Source organism: Mytilus californianus, unplaced genomic scaffold (genome assembly GCF_021869535.1).
Source record: "Mytilus californianus isolate M0D057914Y unplaced genomic scaffold, xbMytCali1.0.p SCAF_13, whole genome shotgun sequence".
Classification (NCBI taxonomy): Eukaryota; Metazoa; Mollusca; class Bivalvia; order Mytilida; family Mytilidae; genus Mytilus; species Mytilus californianus.
The window spans coordinates 1,220,189-1,236,506 of NW_026262615.1; the positions used below are offsets into that span (position 1 = coordinate 1,220,189).

Genomic DNA, 16,318 nt, shown 5'->3' on the forward strand with positions numbered 1-16,318 from the left:
ATAAACCAATGAACTCATAATGTTCATACTATTATTAAAGGACAGATGGATAGCAAACCAGAAAGACGAATGCAAAAACAAATTTCATCGGTTTTTATTAGTAAATATTTTGTAAGGGTGTATTTGGTTATGCTGAAATATCATGGAACAACACAGGCACTATATCGATTGCATCTGAATTAGATGTATGCTACCATTTGATGTAATCAATACGTATTGATATTAAAGGTCCTCATCCTGAGTATGCTTGCATCTTTTACATTGGTGACTCTAAATAACTAAAGAGTAATTGTTTTTATTAATTTGCAAAGATCTTGAAGTGGTTATTTAAATAATAAAAAACAAACAAAACACATTGCATATAATGTTTTTAATTTTGATTCATATGAGTACAAAAACAAGTCAATCAATAGTGGTGCACGATTATTACCCAATGGAATACCAACCAATTGCTGCAATATCAATCCACCATACACAGAAACATGTTGTCGATCTAAAAGTCTAGCATCGTGATGATACCATTTTCGATGTATTTGTTATCGAAATCAGTGTAATTCTTCCCAAAGTTATACATTTAATGACCATTATCAGAATAAAGAATTTCCTAATTAAGAAGAAAAGCTCTTACATGAGGTTGCAGATCTTTAACAATTTCCTTGCATTCTGCTCGGTGTGTTTTTGAACGTTGTATTTGTGCAAAAAGATAAAAACAAATGCATATATGGTTATAACAAGATTCTATTAAAAATGGATTGTTTTCCTTGACAAGATTGTCTGTTTGTGTTGTTTACGGCTTAGACAAATCTCAATTAGTAATTGAGACATGGTTGTCCTTACATAGACGGTGTATGGTGTGGTAAGTCCAGTAATTCAGTATTTTATTGCTGTGAAAGGTCTTGTACGCACTTATAGATTATGGTTTTTCCAGAAAAAAACTCGTGTTAAATGGTATGTGTTAACCATCAGTCACAAAGGATAGCATCTACATAATAGTCAGTATATCGGTATTTTGGTAAGTTAAATGGGTGCACTGTATTAGATTTTCAAATAGAATCATTAATCATGCAATCAAAATTAAAACCCAGACTGCAACTCTCACCTCCAAAGTTGTCCTTTTGATTTGGTGTTTATAAACATTTAGTTCTCTTGTGAATTTCGGGAATGTGTCAAAAATACCTGTTTAAAAACAAATATTTACAAAATGACACTTATCTAGTCTTTCTTAAAAGGAAGCCATTTAACTAAGTGTTTAAAGTGGGGAAGTTGAAGTCATCCCATCGAAAATGTAAGGGGTTATCACGAGTTGGTAGACCAATATGAAATGTCTGTTACACAGATGATGACAGATACGTTCCAATTATTGAAACAACTACCACAAATATATAGATTGATTGATCGACAAGTAGACACCGTTCGGGATGAAGGTCGGAGAAATTTGGATTGCCAGTGGAAAATGAGGGTATATGGGATAAGGACATAAATGTTGTTTTGCAACAGGCCACCTCCGGACGACTAAAAGAGTTGTTGAGAAGTTTCTTCGTGTTTATAATGGATGACAATCTCTCTACACGAGGCATAGGATTTAACGACCCCATTTTAATACTTATACATCCCGGGCAGCCAAACGGACGTCCTACTTTGACAAGGGTTTTACTGCCGGTCGGAAGAAGACCGAAGTGACCATTATTCTATTCCCCAGTCACTCTTGGGAAACAAAGACACCACTGTCCTAGGTTTTGGGACGGTTTGACGCCAGCAAGCATGTTTAACCCTGCTACGTTCTGTATGTGCCCGTTCGAAGTCAGACGCCTGTAATTCAGTGGTTGTCATTTGTTGTTGTATATCATATTTGTTTTAGGTTTATTGTTTTGTACATAAACCAGGCCGTTATTTTTTTTCGTTTGAAATGTTTTGAATTTTTAATTTCGGGGCCTTTTATATCTTACTATGCAGTATGTGTTTTGCTCATTGTGACCTATAGGTGTTTAATTCTACGTCATGTGTTTTCTTGTAGAGAGTTGTCTTATTAGCAATCATACCATTAGCAATATATCTTTAATTTTTGTATAAAAAGTTACAAAAATGTGTTTAATCCAATATTATTTTATTCTTCAAGCGTTTTCCCTAGATTTTCTTATTTGACTAATGACACGTATTTCTGTTATACGTATTTGTGATGAAACAGTTTATATGTTACACAATCCGAAAATATGAGGAGTGATAAAAAAAAACATGACAACAAGCAAAAACAAAAGAATCAATGAAAACTTATCTTATTGTAGAATTCCTGCAAGAAGTTTTTTCTTCTTTCGTATTCATTCCCCTAAAACTGCAGATGTGGAGGTTACGACTGTAAGTTTATCTTCATTGAAAGAAAATGTAAGGTTTATCTCATTGCAGTAAAAGTTATCAGAAATCAAATATATATTTCGTGTACATCTTTACATAATGGTTTCATCAGGTCAAGTAGTATGCATACTGGTTTCACATTAATAGATAATATAGTCAACTTTGACGTGTCATCTTTAAGATACATATAACATAAGTGTATCTCCAGAGTTATATCCTTTATTTTTGAAATGTTGTTAATTGTATATACTTTAAGGGACTGTACAATGTATTCTCCAGTTAACTTGTATGACATATGGTACCAAAATGTAAATAGATGAGTTTTTGTTTACGTAAAATTGGCTATATCCAACAATATTTTGTGATTAACCTAGGTTACTTGAGCCATGTGTTTGATTAGTGTCGTCTATTGTGATGTCAAGTATTGTTGATACTTATAATTGTCTCTTTTAAGGGAGCTACCATTTGATTTTTAGGGCGGGGGGGGGGGGGGGGGGGGGGGGGGGGGGTGGGGAGGCTAGGATGAAAAAAATGTTGTCCTACATTTTTGTTTAGTTATGATCTCTGTCCTGCCTTTTTTTATTTTTTACTCTATTCGGTCCTGCCTTTTTTTTATTAGTTTATCCTGACTTTTTTTACATAAATTGTCATCCTGCCTTTTTTTTTGGCAAAGTTGCTCATCCTGCCTTTTTCTTACTCAAAACCCCTGTCCTGCCTTTTTTCAAATTACATCCTAGCCCCCCATAAAAATCAAATGGTAGCTCTTTAAGTATCGTGAAGTATACCATGCGCTATTTAATGTTTGATTTTTCCAAGGGGACCAAGATGTATGTGGCAAGTATCGTCTATGGTTTAGTCTATTTTACTGCATGTCAAATAATTTTGAGAACTCCTCCAGTCCTTTTCAATTATCATGAAGTATAACATGTACTATCTATTGTTTATTCTTTTTATTATTATGAAGTATACCATGTGCTCTTTATTGTTTGTCCTTTTCAAGAGGAGCCGAGTTTTGGGAGTAAGTGTTGTCTATTGTCCTGTCAAATATTTTTGATAATTTGTAATGTCCTTTTTGATTAACATGGAGTATACCATTGGTTTTTTCGAGCGTTATAAATTGCGTATACACTTAGACCATGTGTAGACCTTTCAATACAAAAAACGTAAAATGACAAAAATACCGAACTTCAAGGAAAATTCAAAACGGAAAGTCCCTTATCAAATCGCAAAATCAAAAGCTCAAACACATCAAACGAATGGATAACAACTGTCATATTCCTGACTTGGTACAGGCATTTTCTTATGTAGAAAATGGTGGATTAAACCAAGCTACTGTTAATTCCAAGTAGTAAAATTATCAAATATTATTGTAATATAATTCCGATGTATGATTTGTTGATGAACGACTGACGAAGCACACATACAATGTTAATTGACGCGTAGAAAGACAATGCTTTGCTTTATTTCGATCGGTAAACATTTTGTCAGTCTATATGTTACAGTGAAATTTTCAGGGATTATGTAAAATAACTGGTTAGTTTAGGGATTATATATAATCACTGAAATTTTCAGGGATTATGTATAATCACTAGAAAAGACGTCAGGGATTATGCATAATAACTGAAATGAAGAAACAGTTTTGGGTATGAAGAAAATAAATGTAAGTTAAACTAAATAATTTATAATATCAAATCATAATAAAACTTCATTATAAACATCCTAAAATATTTCCATACACCAAATTTGAAGACCTATTGCATACAGTATAAGAAAAACAGATCATAACAAAAAACTGAACTATAACCACTGAACCATGAAAATGAGGTCAAGGTCAGATGACACCTGCCAGTTGCAAATGTACACCTTACAATCCTTCCATACACCAAATATACTAGTCCTATTGCTTATAGTAACTAAGATATGGACTTGACCACCAAAACTTAACCTTGTTCACTGATCCATGAAATGAGGCCGAGGTCAGGTGAAAACTGTCTGACGGGCATGAGGACCCTGCAAGGTACAATGTACGCACATACGAAATATAGTCATCCTATTACTCATAATAAGAGAGAAATTAACATTACAAAAAATATTTAACTTTTTTTCAAGTACTCACTGAACCATGAAAATGAGTTCAAGGACAATGGACATGTGACAGACAGAAACTTCGTAACATAAGGCATCTATATACAAAGTATGAAGCATCCAGGTTTTCTACCTTCTAAAATATAAAGCTTTTAAGAAGTAAGCTAACGCCGCCGCATCACTATCCCTATGTCGAGCTTTCTGCGACAAAAGTCGAAGGCTCGAAAAAAATGATAACCTTAAAGTATAATAAAAATGTTAGGCATAATATTTTAAAATGTCACACAAAATTAAAATATTAAGCACTATATATCAAAATGATAACCTCAATATATTTTACACAAAATACAAAAATGTTAAGCACAATATATTAAAACATTCATTAAATAAATTTGGATGGCAGAAACTTTTGCACATTTGCCCTGTTTTTCTACAGGCACATCTACCTGATTCGCATCTGTTTTACTACACTATCCACATTAAAAAAAAAACCTTGTCTTTCTCATATCGAATCAGATTTTACGGCATGTCTAAGAGAAATAAAGTTTGTAATACAATCATCTGAAGGTACCCAAAAAAGGGAATCAGCAGCCGTGAACTGATTGCTGATGCTAGCAGAATTCTGTTGCGTTATTTCTCTCAGAATTGAATTTCATGTTCTTTATCCCCTCTATGGACAACGCCCTCAATTCAACTCGAATCAACCACTGATTTGTTATAAAAACTAGTATACTTATGAGACGCAAATCATATAAATGGTACTTCTGTTTTTGTATATCTAGTTTTGACAACTTTTGCTTTTCACAAAATATATATTTGTTTCGTCAAATATTGAAGACTATCTATTTTTAGATCCATGCCCACCAACCCCGTCCTCTCCTATAGTACTGCATAATGCTGTAAAGAGTGTAATATGTATGAAATATATAGGATAATAGCAGCCTTAAAACAATTTAAATACAATGTATATACTTTGTTAGCAGATAGAATTAAGCAGGATTTTAGTCTTTTTTACTTGGTTCTTTTGTCATCAAAGTAAAAATACCATTTTTTGTTCCTTGTCCATAGCTTGCATTTTGTATTTTCCTCTGCCATACTTATTTGTTTGTGAAATACTGTGGTTCAACATACAGTTAAATAAAATATCAATGGTAAAACCTTTCCCTTATTATTTTTTTTCATTATTGATAATCCCTGAAATCATATTAGGGAATTTGTAAAATAATTAGTAAAATGTTCAGTGATTATGTAAAATCACTGGTCATTTTCAGGGATTATATATAATCACTAATGAGTTTAGTGATTCTACATAATCCCTGAAAAACAAGGGATTCTACATAATCCCTGATTATACAAATTCACTGTAACATATATATCATGTATATGAATACGTTCTAATATGGGAGATAATTAATGTAAATCACAAAAATGAAATAAGGAAGCTTATTCTACTTCCCTTCGTTCATACGAATATAATTAGTTGTCAAAGGTACCAGGATTATAATTTAATAAGACATTTATAGTTTCTCTATAATAAATAAAATAAACAAATCCAAAGGATTGAGATGGCACACCAACCAGTTTTGTTTTATATAATATTTGAAATTGAATTTCAATAAAGAGTCCAAAACGGTTGACTTCCTCGATGACCAGTAACACGAATCTACAAAATAAAAACAAAATGTTAGAAAAATTGGTTTTATGTTAATACATGCAAATTGTGTCGATAATATACCTGCCGAACTGGGTTGCGTTCAATATCGTAGCGGCCTCATAGGGCTACGTAGATTTATGACTATTGAACGTATAGCTAGCCTAGCTGCGACATAGATATTGATAGCAGCTAGGCTAGCTACTCGTTCAGTAGGCAAAAATCTACGTAGCACTATGTAGCTGCTACGATATTGAACGCTACCCTGGTTAAGTGTGAACTAAACTCGATAAATGCAAAAGGCGGGAGAACAGCCTTTCGCAGTCGAGTAGACCGTACTACGTACAAAAAAAATGCGCAAGCAAATACATACGTTAAAGATGCAAAATGAAATAAATATTATAAGGTAACAAGGGAGCAATTAATTCTTTAAAAATTTAAGTTTTTTACCCCAAGATGAAACTTAGAATACATTCTGGTGCGGCTCCTGATGGGAGGATATAGGGTTGAAATTATTTTAATCAAAAGCTTATTTGTTTAGGATTAAAAAACCCAAAACATTAAATTCATATTTACAAAGTGCAGAAAATATGTTCAATTTATGTACAAAGGAGCCATTAAAAAATTGCCTTTTCTATTTAAGCGAAAAACATACAAAAAAATGTTCAAAGACATTTTAGGTCAACTTTTGTCTCATGACCATATGTCTTTTTTTGGCTGGTATACAATACTGATATTTCTAGTAACAGGAACTGCAATCAATTCTAATCTAGTTTGTGTAGTCTTCAAGAAATAAAATATGGAACACAACTTGTATCCTATGGAAAATCCATTACTAATAAGTGCACTCTTGTAACCATAAATGCCTGTTTACGTTTACTCAGAACTAACAAGCAAGAACTTTAAGTATAACTATTATAAAAGCACATATTAGTGCTGAATTAAAACATGTCATCTTGTGGACTGTACAGTCTTCTATGCCGGACTTTAAAGGTAAATAAATAAAAAAATGTTGTTGGAATTATTTACCTAGGGGTAAAATGTTGTTTTCTGAACAATACAACTTATATTGCTGAATAACATCACTTGATCCAATGCAGTTAATTAAATTAGGCATCTCAATAACAGTTCAATCTAACATTCTCATCTCCATATAATTAATCGCGTACAATATGAGAAGTGATAAAGTCTAGAAAATTATCAAGCTTTACAGGGTTCATTCTTTGTCTGGTAGATGTTGCTAAAACAGGAAGATCTGGTCCTACATTTTTGGCATGAATTTTGGCTGCATAGTACGTGTTTTCTGTTACTTATGGAAGAAAGTTTGCTGTTTCTTTGTATGACAATGTCTGTGCTCAATAGGAAAGCATTGACGTTTGTGACGCCACGAGCCTGCCTCTGTATAGGCTTTGAGTAGTGGACCAATGGACCCTTCTCTAAGAACAATTGAGGTATTCTCTTCTTTTTCTGGCATTCAACATACTTACTGTCTGAAGGACCTCCTCTGTATTCTTGGGGAAATAGTTGATATAATTGTTTTCTTATTATACCCCCGCTTTAAAAAAGTGGGGTATACTATTTTACCTCTGTCTGTCTATCCATCCATCCATCCGTCCATCCGTCAGTCTGTCAGTCCGTCAGTCCGTCCATCCGTCCCATGAAAATTTTTCGTCGCATTTTTCTCAGGAACTACAATACAAGGATTTCTGAAATTTGGTTTCAAGGTTTATATAAGTCGGCTATACCGTGTGATGCGTTTCAGATTCATCACTCAACAACTTCCTGTTTACCGAACAGTTGTATCATTTTACACATGATAGCCAAGTTGAAAATTTTCGGCACATTTTTCTCAGGATTTACAATAAAAGGATTTCTGAAATTTGGTTTCAGGGTTTATATAAGTCGGCTATACCGTGTGATACGTTTTCAGATTCATCACTCAACAACTTCCTGTTTACCGAAATATTTGGGCGGGGGTATCATCAGTGAGCAGTAGCTCGCAGTTTCACTTGTTATTTCTTTAAATCTTACAATATATCCATATCTTGCGGTTTTTGGCAACTGGTTCCATGGATTTCTTTCACCCCCTGAAAATGCCTTTGATATTGAAACTGTCTGCTGATTCCTGAAAAAGATTTAACATGATTTATTTTATTAGTTGTAATTGACTTTGAACAAGCTTTCAATAACTGTGAGTACTCTTAAATCTGAACTTTAGGTTAAGGACATGATAAATTAAGCTTTAATCTTCTGCAAATTGTGGCGATACACAACTGTTACTGCAATCACAGTAAATTTGTACCATTCCATGAAGGTTTAACAGTTATTATTTTATTGATGTCTAAATAATTTAACCACAGACTATATATGTAAATGATGACTGCAAAACAATTAATTCCATTTATCAGTAAAATACCAAAAAAATTATAACAATATTTTTTTTAAAATCTTATGCTGTAGATTTTTACTCTGAATCGTACAAAAACTTCTCTCAAAATTTCATAAAATTCTATGAAGGTCTGACAAAGTTAATGATTCCTTTAACACTTTAACCCCTGACAGTATCTAAATGTTAACTGCAAAAAAATGTCTATTTATCGGTAAAATACAGGAAATAAAAACAGTTACAATCAAAATTTTTCTTTAATGCTGTTTATTTATCATGAAAAAGCTTCGGTCCAAGTTGAATAAAGTTCCATAAATGTTTGACAAAATAATTCATGTCTGTAACTAAATGTTGACCCTACTAGGATTGCGTTATATATACATGTACATGTCTCAGGTCACAACTTTTGTAGAAGGCTTGAAAAAAGCAAAACAAATTAAAAACCAATTGTTCAGAGAACAATTGAAGGTCTTTCCACTTCAATTTTCTAATTAATTGATAAGAAGCTACTTCTGGTTTACTTAAAGTTACTTTTGGCGTCCAATCATAGGTTTGTTCATAATGATTTATTAAATATATGATTTCTATATACTTTTGTCTGAAACAAGGGAGATATTTGCCGACTTCCGGTTAAAAAAATTTCATTTCCGGTCTCTAAAGGTAGCTGTATTTACAATGATTCCACAAGTATATGGTTTTTATATACTTATGCCTCTAAAAAGGGAGATAATTGGCTACTTCCGGTTTAGAAAATGTCATTCTGGTCTAAAATGAAAGCTTTATTCACACTGATTTCAAAAATATATAGTTTGTATATACTTATGCCTGTAATAAGGAAATAATTTGCTACCACCGGTTTATAGAATGTCACTTCCGGTCTCAAATGATAGGTTTTCGTATGCCCATTTAAAATATATATGGTTTCTAGGTTCTTTTTCATAAAGTAAGTGGAAACATGACTACTTCCGGTTCACTCATTGTCACTTCCGGTTGATATTTTTCAAGGTCACGTCATTTAACATTTTGTAAAATGTAAAGGTAGATAACTCCTATAAGATTTCAACGGATCGCTTCGATCCAAATCAGGCAAACATTCCTAAGGATGTAACGAATAAATATGAAAAACAATTTTGTCATTATCTTTTTACTTAATTATATTTCCTTTCTGTTCATTTAAACTAGGGTCAAACACTTTTGATACGTATCTTTCCCTGTTAAATTATGAGTCAATGAAATTTTCGAAGTGCAATAATATAAAAACAGCAAAGATAATGAATAATAGAGATGAGCCATTTTGTACATATACTAAAGGGAAACTTCGTTCGTTATTGATTACAAAAATTCCTAAACAACCTTTACATTCCAAAAAGCCTCGTGCTGAGTCACTAAAGTCGAGCGCACCCTAGAAGGTGTACTTGAATTGGTCCATATTTCTATTTGCTTTAACCAATATCTTAATGTATAAACTTGTTTTAAGGAAATCATTGCTAGCACTGCATGCAATAATCCTCTATCTATCAAGCACCGAATTGTCAAATATTAGGGTACAAGAGGAAAGGCTGTGGATTTTCTATAAAATTTCCATACGTTTAGCATTGAAACAACAAAAGGGTACATAATCCTTAAGGTTCATGTGGACCCTTTGGCTAAAATGGCTGCATTTTCACCTCATTATTTACTCTGAGTACAGACAAACCTGTGTATCTGGAAAAATGTTAAGGCATAGCATGCCCTAGATAAATAAAATTCAAATATATTTTATGTTTTAGAAAATTAAAAACTTAGCAGGATTTTGCAGTGCACTTTTTTCATTCCTCCAGAAGTTGCCAAAATAAACTAAGTTGTGAAAGAGGTTTGAGAACTTCCCCACAGGTAATAATTGAAGTGAACTGTATTGATTGACATGGACAATAGATGGACAATAGATACCTGACAATAATTGGTGATTTAAACTGTGTACCTGAGTGGACCATATCAAGTGAAACTCAACTGTTTGTTAATTTTATCATCTTCTACAGGAACGAAAAAAAGTGCACTGCAAAATCCAGTTAAGTTTTAAATTTTCTAAAACATACAATGCATTTGAATTTTATTAATCTAGGGCATGCTATGCCTTAAAACTTTTCCAGATACACAGGTTTGTCTGTACTCAGAGTAAATTTTGAGGTGAAAACGCAGCCATTTTAACCAAAGGGTCCACATGAACCTTAAACCAGAGACCTACGTACGTATCCAGTGTGTATACGGCCTGCTTAAATTTTAAAATCATTACGCCTAAAATGTCACCATCTTTCGAAAATTTGAAGAGAAAAACTTTTGTTCTCTATTTTCACTCTTAACTTGTTCATCCACAATAGGACATTATAAGGCCACAGTTAATTTCCAAAATGCTTTTATTCAATTAATTTTAAAAGTATAAAATTTAAGCACATATCAACTGAGCCTTTAATTCATGTTTAAAATTATTGCAAGCTTTTAAGTCCCAGAAGAAACTAAGGCTTCGTGTTTTTGTTTGTTGCTCATCTGGCCCAGAGGGCCAAGTGAGCTTTTATCATCACTTGGCGTCCGTCGTCAGTCGTTTGTCGTGCACCGTCTGTCATTGTTAACTTTTACAAAAATCTTCTCCTTCGAAACCACTGGACCAAATTAAACCAAACTTGGTCACAATCATCATTAGGGTATAGTTAAAAATGTGTCTGATGACCCCGCCTGCCAACCAACATGAAAGACATTGCTAAAAATAGAACTAGCGGTAAAGTGCAAGTTTTTTTCCAGTATCTTGAAAACGGCTATAAATAGAGAAAATCTGACAGGGATAGAAAAATTCAGAATAATAATATCTACCTATTGTCCATCAACTAGTACATCAAAACTGTCAGACGACTCTTTATAGGAATTATTGTCTTTAAATGACGAATTTTACCATTTTTTTCTGTTGCAGAAGCGATATATAGGGATAGTGATAACGCGATCCGGCGGCGTTAACTAATTAATCAAAAGCTTAATATTTTAGAATGTAGAAGACCTGGATGCTCCATACTTTGAATATAGATGCCTTATGTTATGAAGTTTCCGTCTGTCATTTGTTCATTGTCCTTGACCTCATTTTCATGGTTCAGTGACTACTTGAAAAAAAGTTAAGAATTTTTTTGTAATGTTAATTTCTCTCTTATCATGAGTAATAGGATAACTATACTTGGGTTGTGCGTACCTTGCAAGCTTGAAGGTTCTCATGCCTGTCAGATATTTTTCACTTAACCTCGACCTCATTTTATGGATCAGTGAACAAGGTTAAGTTTTCGTGGTCAAGTCCATATCTCCAATACTATAAGCAATAGGTCTACTATATTTGGTGTATGTAATGATTGTAAGGTATACATGGCCAACTCACTGGCAGGGGTTATCTGACCTTGACCTCATTTTTATGGTTCATTTGCCAATGTTTAGTTTTTGTGGTGTGGTCTATTTCTCAGATATTATAAGCAATAGTATGACCTTGACCTAAATTTCCGGGCATGGTTCATTGGTCAATGATAAGTTTTCGTAATTTTGTCAGTTTATCAGATACTATAAGCAATAGGTCAACTTCATCTGGTATATGGAATGATCGTAAGGTGTACATGTCTGTCCGGCAGGGTTCATATGACCTTGATCTCATTTTCATGGTTCATTGATCAATGTTAAGATTTTTTGTTGTTTGATCTGTTTCTCAGGTACTATTAGCGATAAGACCACTATATTTGGTGTATGGAATGATTGTAAAGTGTACATGACACGGGTTATGTTCTTCTCTTATATTTTATGACGGTATAATACTAAACCCCTAACAGGAGGGATTGTGCCTGATATTCATATGATGAAGACATAATCTTTCAATCAGTTTAATTGAGGTCTGGAGCTGGCATGTCAGTAACTGCTAGTAGTCTGTTGTTATTTATGTATTATTGTCATTTTGTTTATTTTCTTTTGTTTCCTATTCTGACATCGGACTCTGACTTCTCTTATACTGAGTTTTACTGTGCGTACTGTTGTGCGTTTGTTTTTTCTACATTGGCTAGAGGTATAGGGGGAGGGATTGAGATCTCAAAAAACATGTTTAACCCCGCCGCATTTTTGCGCCTGTCCCAAGTCAGGAGCCTCTGCATGGCCTTTGTTGGTCTTGTATCATAAATTTAATTTTAGTTTCCTGTGTATAATTTGGAGTTTAGTATGACGTTCATTATCACTGAACTAGTATACTTATTTGTTTAGGGGCTAGCTGAAGGACGCCTCCGTGTGCGGGAGTTTCTCGATCGCTGCATTGAAGACCCATTGGTGGCCTTCAGCTGTTGTCTGCTCTATGGTCGGGTTGTTGTCTCTTTGACACATTCCCCATTTCCATTCTCAATTTTATGTCTGTCGGGCATCGTTCATCAGACCGTGACCTCATTTTCATAGACCCGTGATAATGTTAACTTTCAACGTGAAATCAATGATAAGTAAAAATGGAGAGACACTTCAGCGTGTGCACTCTAAATATTTATGTTTGCATATTATTTGGAAAGTTATAGAAGATAGAGTGAAACATTAAATAGCAAAAATGATCAGCAAAACAATATCTACAAATAAGTCAAATATTGTCGAAATCGTCAGATGTTTCCTTATCGCAGTTAATTATTGCCTTTAATGACAATGTCTACCATTTTTTTGGCGTATTTTGCTTAATATCTGAAAACTATAATAGATATACAGAAACTTAAATAAGCATGCAAAGATGATCAGAAAGCTAAGATCTACAAGTAATTCATAATTGGATTGTTTAGTGGTCTGTCGCTTGTCTTGAAAACTATTATAGATAGATGGCCGTAATCGTCAGTGAACTTTGATGGCGATTTTTACAAGTATTTTGCGTGTTTACTTGCCTATTATCTTGAAAACTATAAACAATAGATAGATACTTTTATCATGTTTATGAGAAAAAATTATCAGCAAGAAAAGATCTACAAATAAGTCAAATTTTGCCGAAATCGTAAGTAGACTCTTTAAAGGAGCAAGGATTTTTATAGTGATTCTTGATAGGAGTGTTTGTCATTAAATGTGTTTTGGGCACAAAAAAAAAGAAGATAGAAAAAAACTGTAAACAGAAAAAAAATATTAGCAGTAAAAGAGATTTTCGTCAGGAATTCTATTCAAGAGTACTCCACAGGTGTTGGAGAGTGTCCATTGTTGGAGATGCACATGGACTTAGCTTATAAACGAATAATGATTTGTTCCGCCATCAGAAGTTCCCCTGAAAACTTTGTTATAGACAATGCAGTAATATTGCGATCTGTACCTGTGGAAACAAATATTCCATATCCTTTAACATGTTTAATCCGTAAGGAACAAATTCTGTAATATTTGTTCCAGTGGAAATAATATTACGAATATTTCTTCCATTTGGAACTTATATTTATTAAGAATATAGTAATGAAGGAACTACTATTTCATGACAAATTGAGCGACACACTCATGATAGGCTCTTTAGGGCCTATAGTTTGTTATCCTTTCATATCATATAATAATGGGCCAATATTTAAGTTCATGCATTAGTCCCATTTATCATTAATGTATTATTATATCATTATTTGTTTTGAGGATCAAGTTTAGCCTTAAAAGTTGGAACATCAACTGCCCCTTACGTGCCTCTCATTGATTTGTGAAATACGTCACAAATTTGGACTACCGGAAATACCCGGATATTACAAGGTGAGAGAATACCTGTTGAGGAAAGATGTTTTGAATTCAACTTCCTTTTGTTCTTTTAACAGGTAAATATGTTGCATGTCAAATACTTTAATGGAATATTGGTATTTATATTTATCGCGTCCGTGAACAAATGCATTTGCTGATTTCATCTTCGATGAATCGCCACATGTTTGAATGTTACCGATTACCTGTACACCGACAGGTACGCGGCATATTTGATTGAACTTAGCGTACCCCAGTCCGCATACAGGGTTATAATTAACAGGACTGCAATTAGTAAAATATAGGAATGTGACAGCTTTCGCTTTTTAAAGACTAATTGAATTTGCTCCAAATCAATGATTTATTATATATTTGAAAGATTTAGTGGAGATCTGTAGTACACAAGGAAAAGTTTAATGTGTTTATAGGCATTTTATTCAGATGTTTTGTTTGACTTGAAGGGTACAAAAGAGGTAAATATTGAAGTTATTATATTTATGTTTATGAATTTTAATAATATACAAAAAGTTAACTTCCCAGGGTGAATATACCTGATATGATCTGATATACCTTGTCAAATGATTTACTATTCCACTCAGCTATATGAGGATTTCTCCACAGTCAGTACTCTAAATAATTTGTTTATACTTGAAATTCAGATAAAATTGCAATAACATTTCCAAGTTATGAAAAGCCCTTTGAATAATATCATGGAGAATTATACTACAAGCGCATATAATTAATATTCTCAAAACTATCATTTTTCTTAAAATTTTTGTCAATTTCATTTTCAAAACTGAATATTGAAAATATGTTTCTTTAAATATTTTCTACAAACTGCATAATTTATGATTTGACAAGTGGACCATCTCGATAAATAATTATTCCATATGACTTATACATATACTATATATAACTAAATACACACAATATCAGAAATTTTATTTATAAAGCTACATAAATGTGCATGGTTAATGCATAGACATTTTACAAGTCCCACTCCTAACATTGAATTGTTGGCGGGCTCCCCAGTTTCAAAATCCTAGACCAACATCAAAATTTAAGTTCAAGTATAATATAAATATATTGTCAATTTGAAAATTACAGACCAAGAACTGTAAATTGTAGACTGTAATTTTCTAAATTACCTGTTAATGATTATCACCTGTCCACTATAACAATCTAACAATCATTCAATATCCACCATAACAATCATTCAATATTAAATTATGTCATTTTATGGATAAGAGTAAACATTGAATTAAACAGATGTGAAATAACATGGAGTTATGTCCCCTTAGGGTATTGTACATCAATCAATAAATTTAAAAGAGATTTGACTTGTCATATAATCAGATTATTTAATGATCTGTCTGTTCCTTTTGTCTTTCTTTGTGTTATGCATTGAATTTGAACAAAATGATTGAAAAACATCTAAAATTCCTGGATTGAGTTGCTTTAAGTAACCTTTGAATTTTATTTAAAAATGTAATCTTCTGTATTACCCATATTGTGGTGGTGAAAAAAAAATATGATTATAATTTGAAATTATAAATTTTCATAACTTACTACTATTCATGCTATTATAATATTTAATGTCATTTCAAAATGGGTGCAACATTTTCTGCAGAATGTAAATAGTGAATTATGTGCAATTTCAGTTGTCTCCCTTTTTTTTGATGAATTCAGCTTTATTTAATACGAAGTATACATACTAATTGGATGAACTTACATATTATTGAAAGTGAAAACTGCATTTGTTCACCAATTTTTACATATATTCTATACACTGATAGACCTATTTCATAAATTTCTGATTGATTGTTTCTTTGCTAGTTTAAAAGCTTTTTTCTTATTCAGATGCAGAAAAACATGTGAATTTTGCTTAGTTATATAGTCTTCTCAACTACTTTTCTAGTCAATACAACAATGTAATAATTGTATATGAACTGATGTGTTTGAAGCCAATTCTATATGTTGCAAAATTAATCAGTTTTGTTATAAAAAACAAGTCAAAATTTGATAGTCCCTTGATAGGTGTAATTGTTATTTTTGATTATTTAACAAACATTTTATGATAGCAAATGTCAAACATTAATGTAACAAAACAAAATGATTCAAAATTCAAGTACAGTCAA

General features: G+C 32.6%; 1 protein-coding gene across 2 annotated transcripts in view; it reads left to right on the forward strand.

The window, feature by feature from the left end:
* The first annotated feature begins 14,174 nt into the window (after positions 1 to 14,174).
* Positions 14,175 to 16,318, forward strand: part of LOC127722985 (neuroglian-like) — a 54,620-nt gene continuing 52,476 nt past the window's right edge. Inside the window, exon 1 of one of the 2 annotated variants that reach the window (XM_052229388.1) lies at positions 14,175 to 14,260. The gene's annotated coding sequence lies outside the window, so the exon portion shown is untranslated. Of the gene's footprint in view, positions 14,261 to 14,535; positions 14,654 to 16,318 lie in introns of those variants that run through there. The other variant, XM_052229389.1, reaches the window with a different exon arrangement.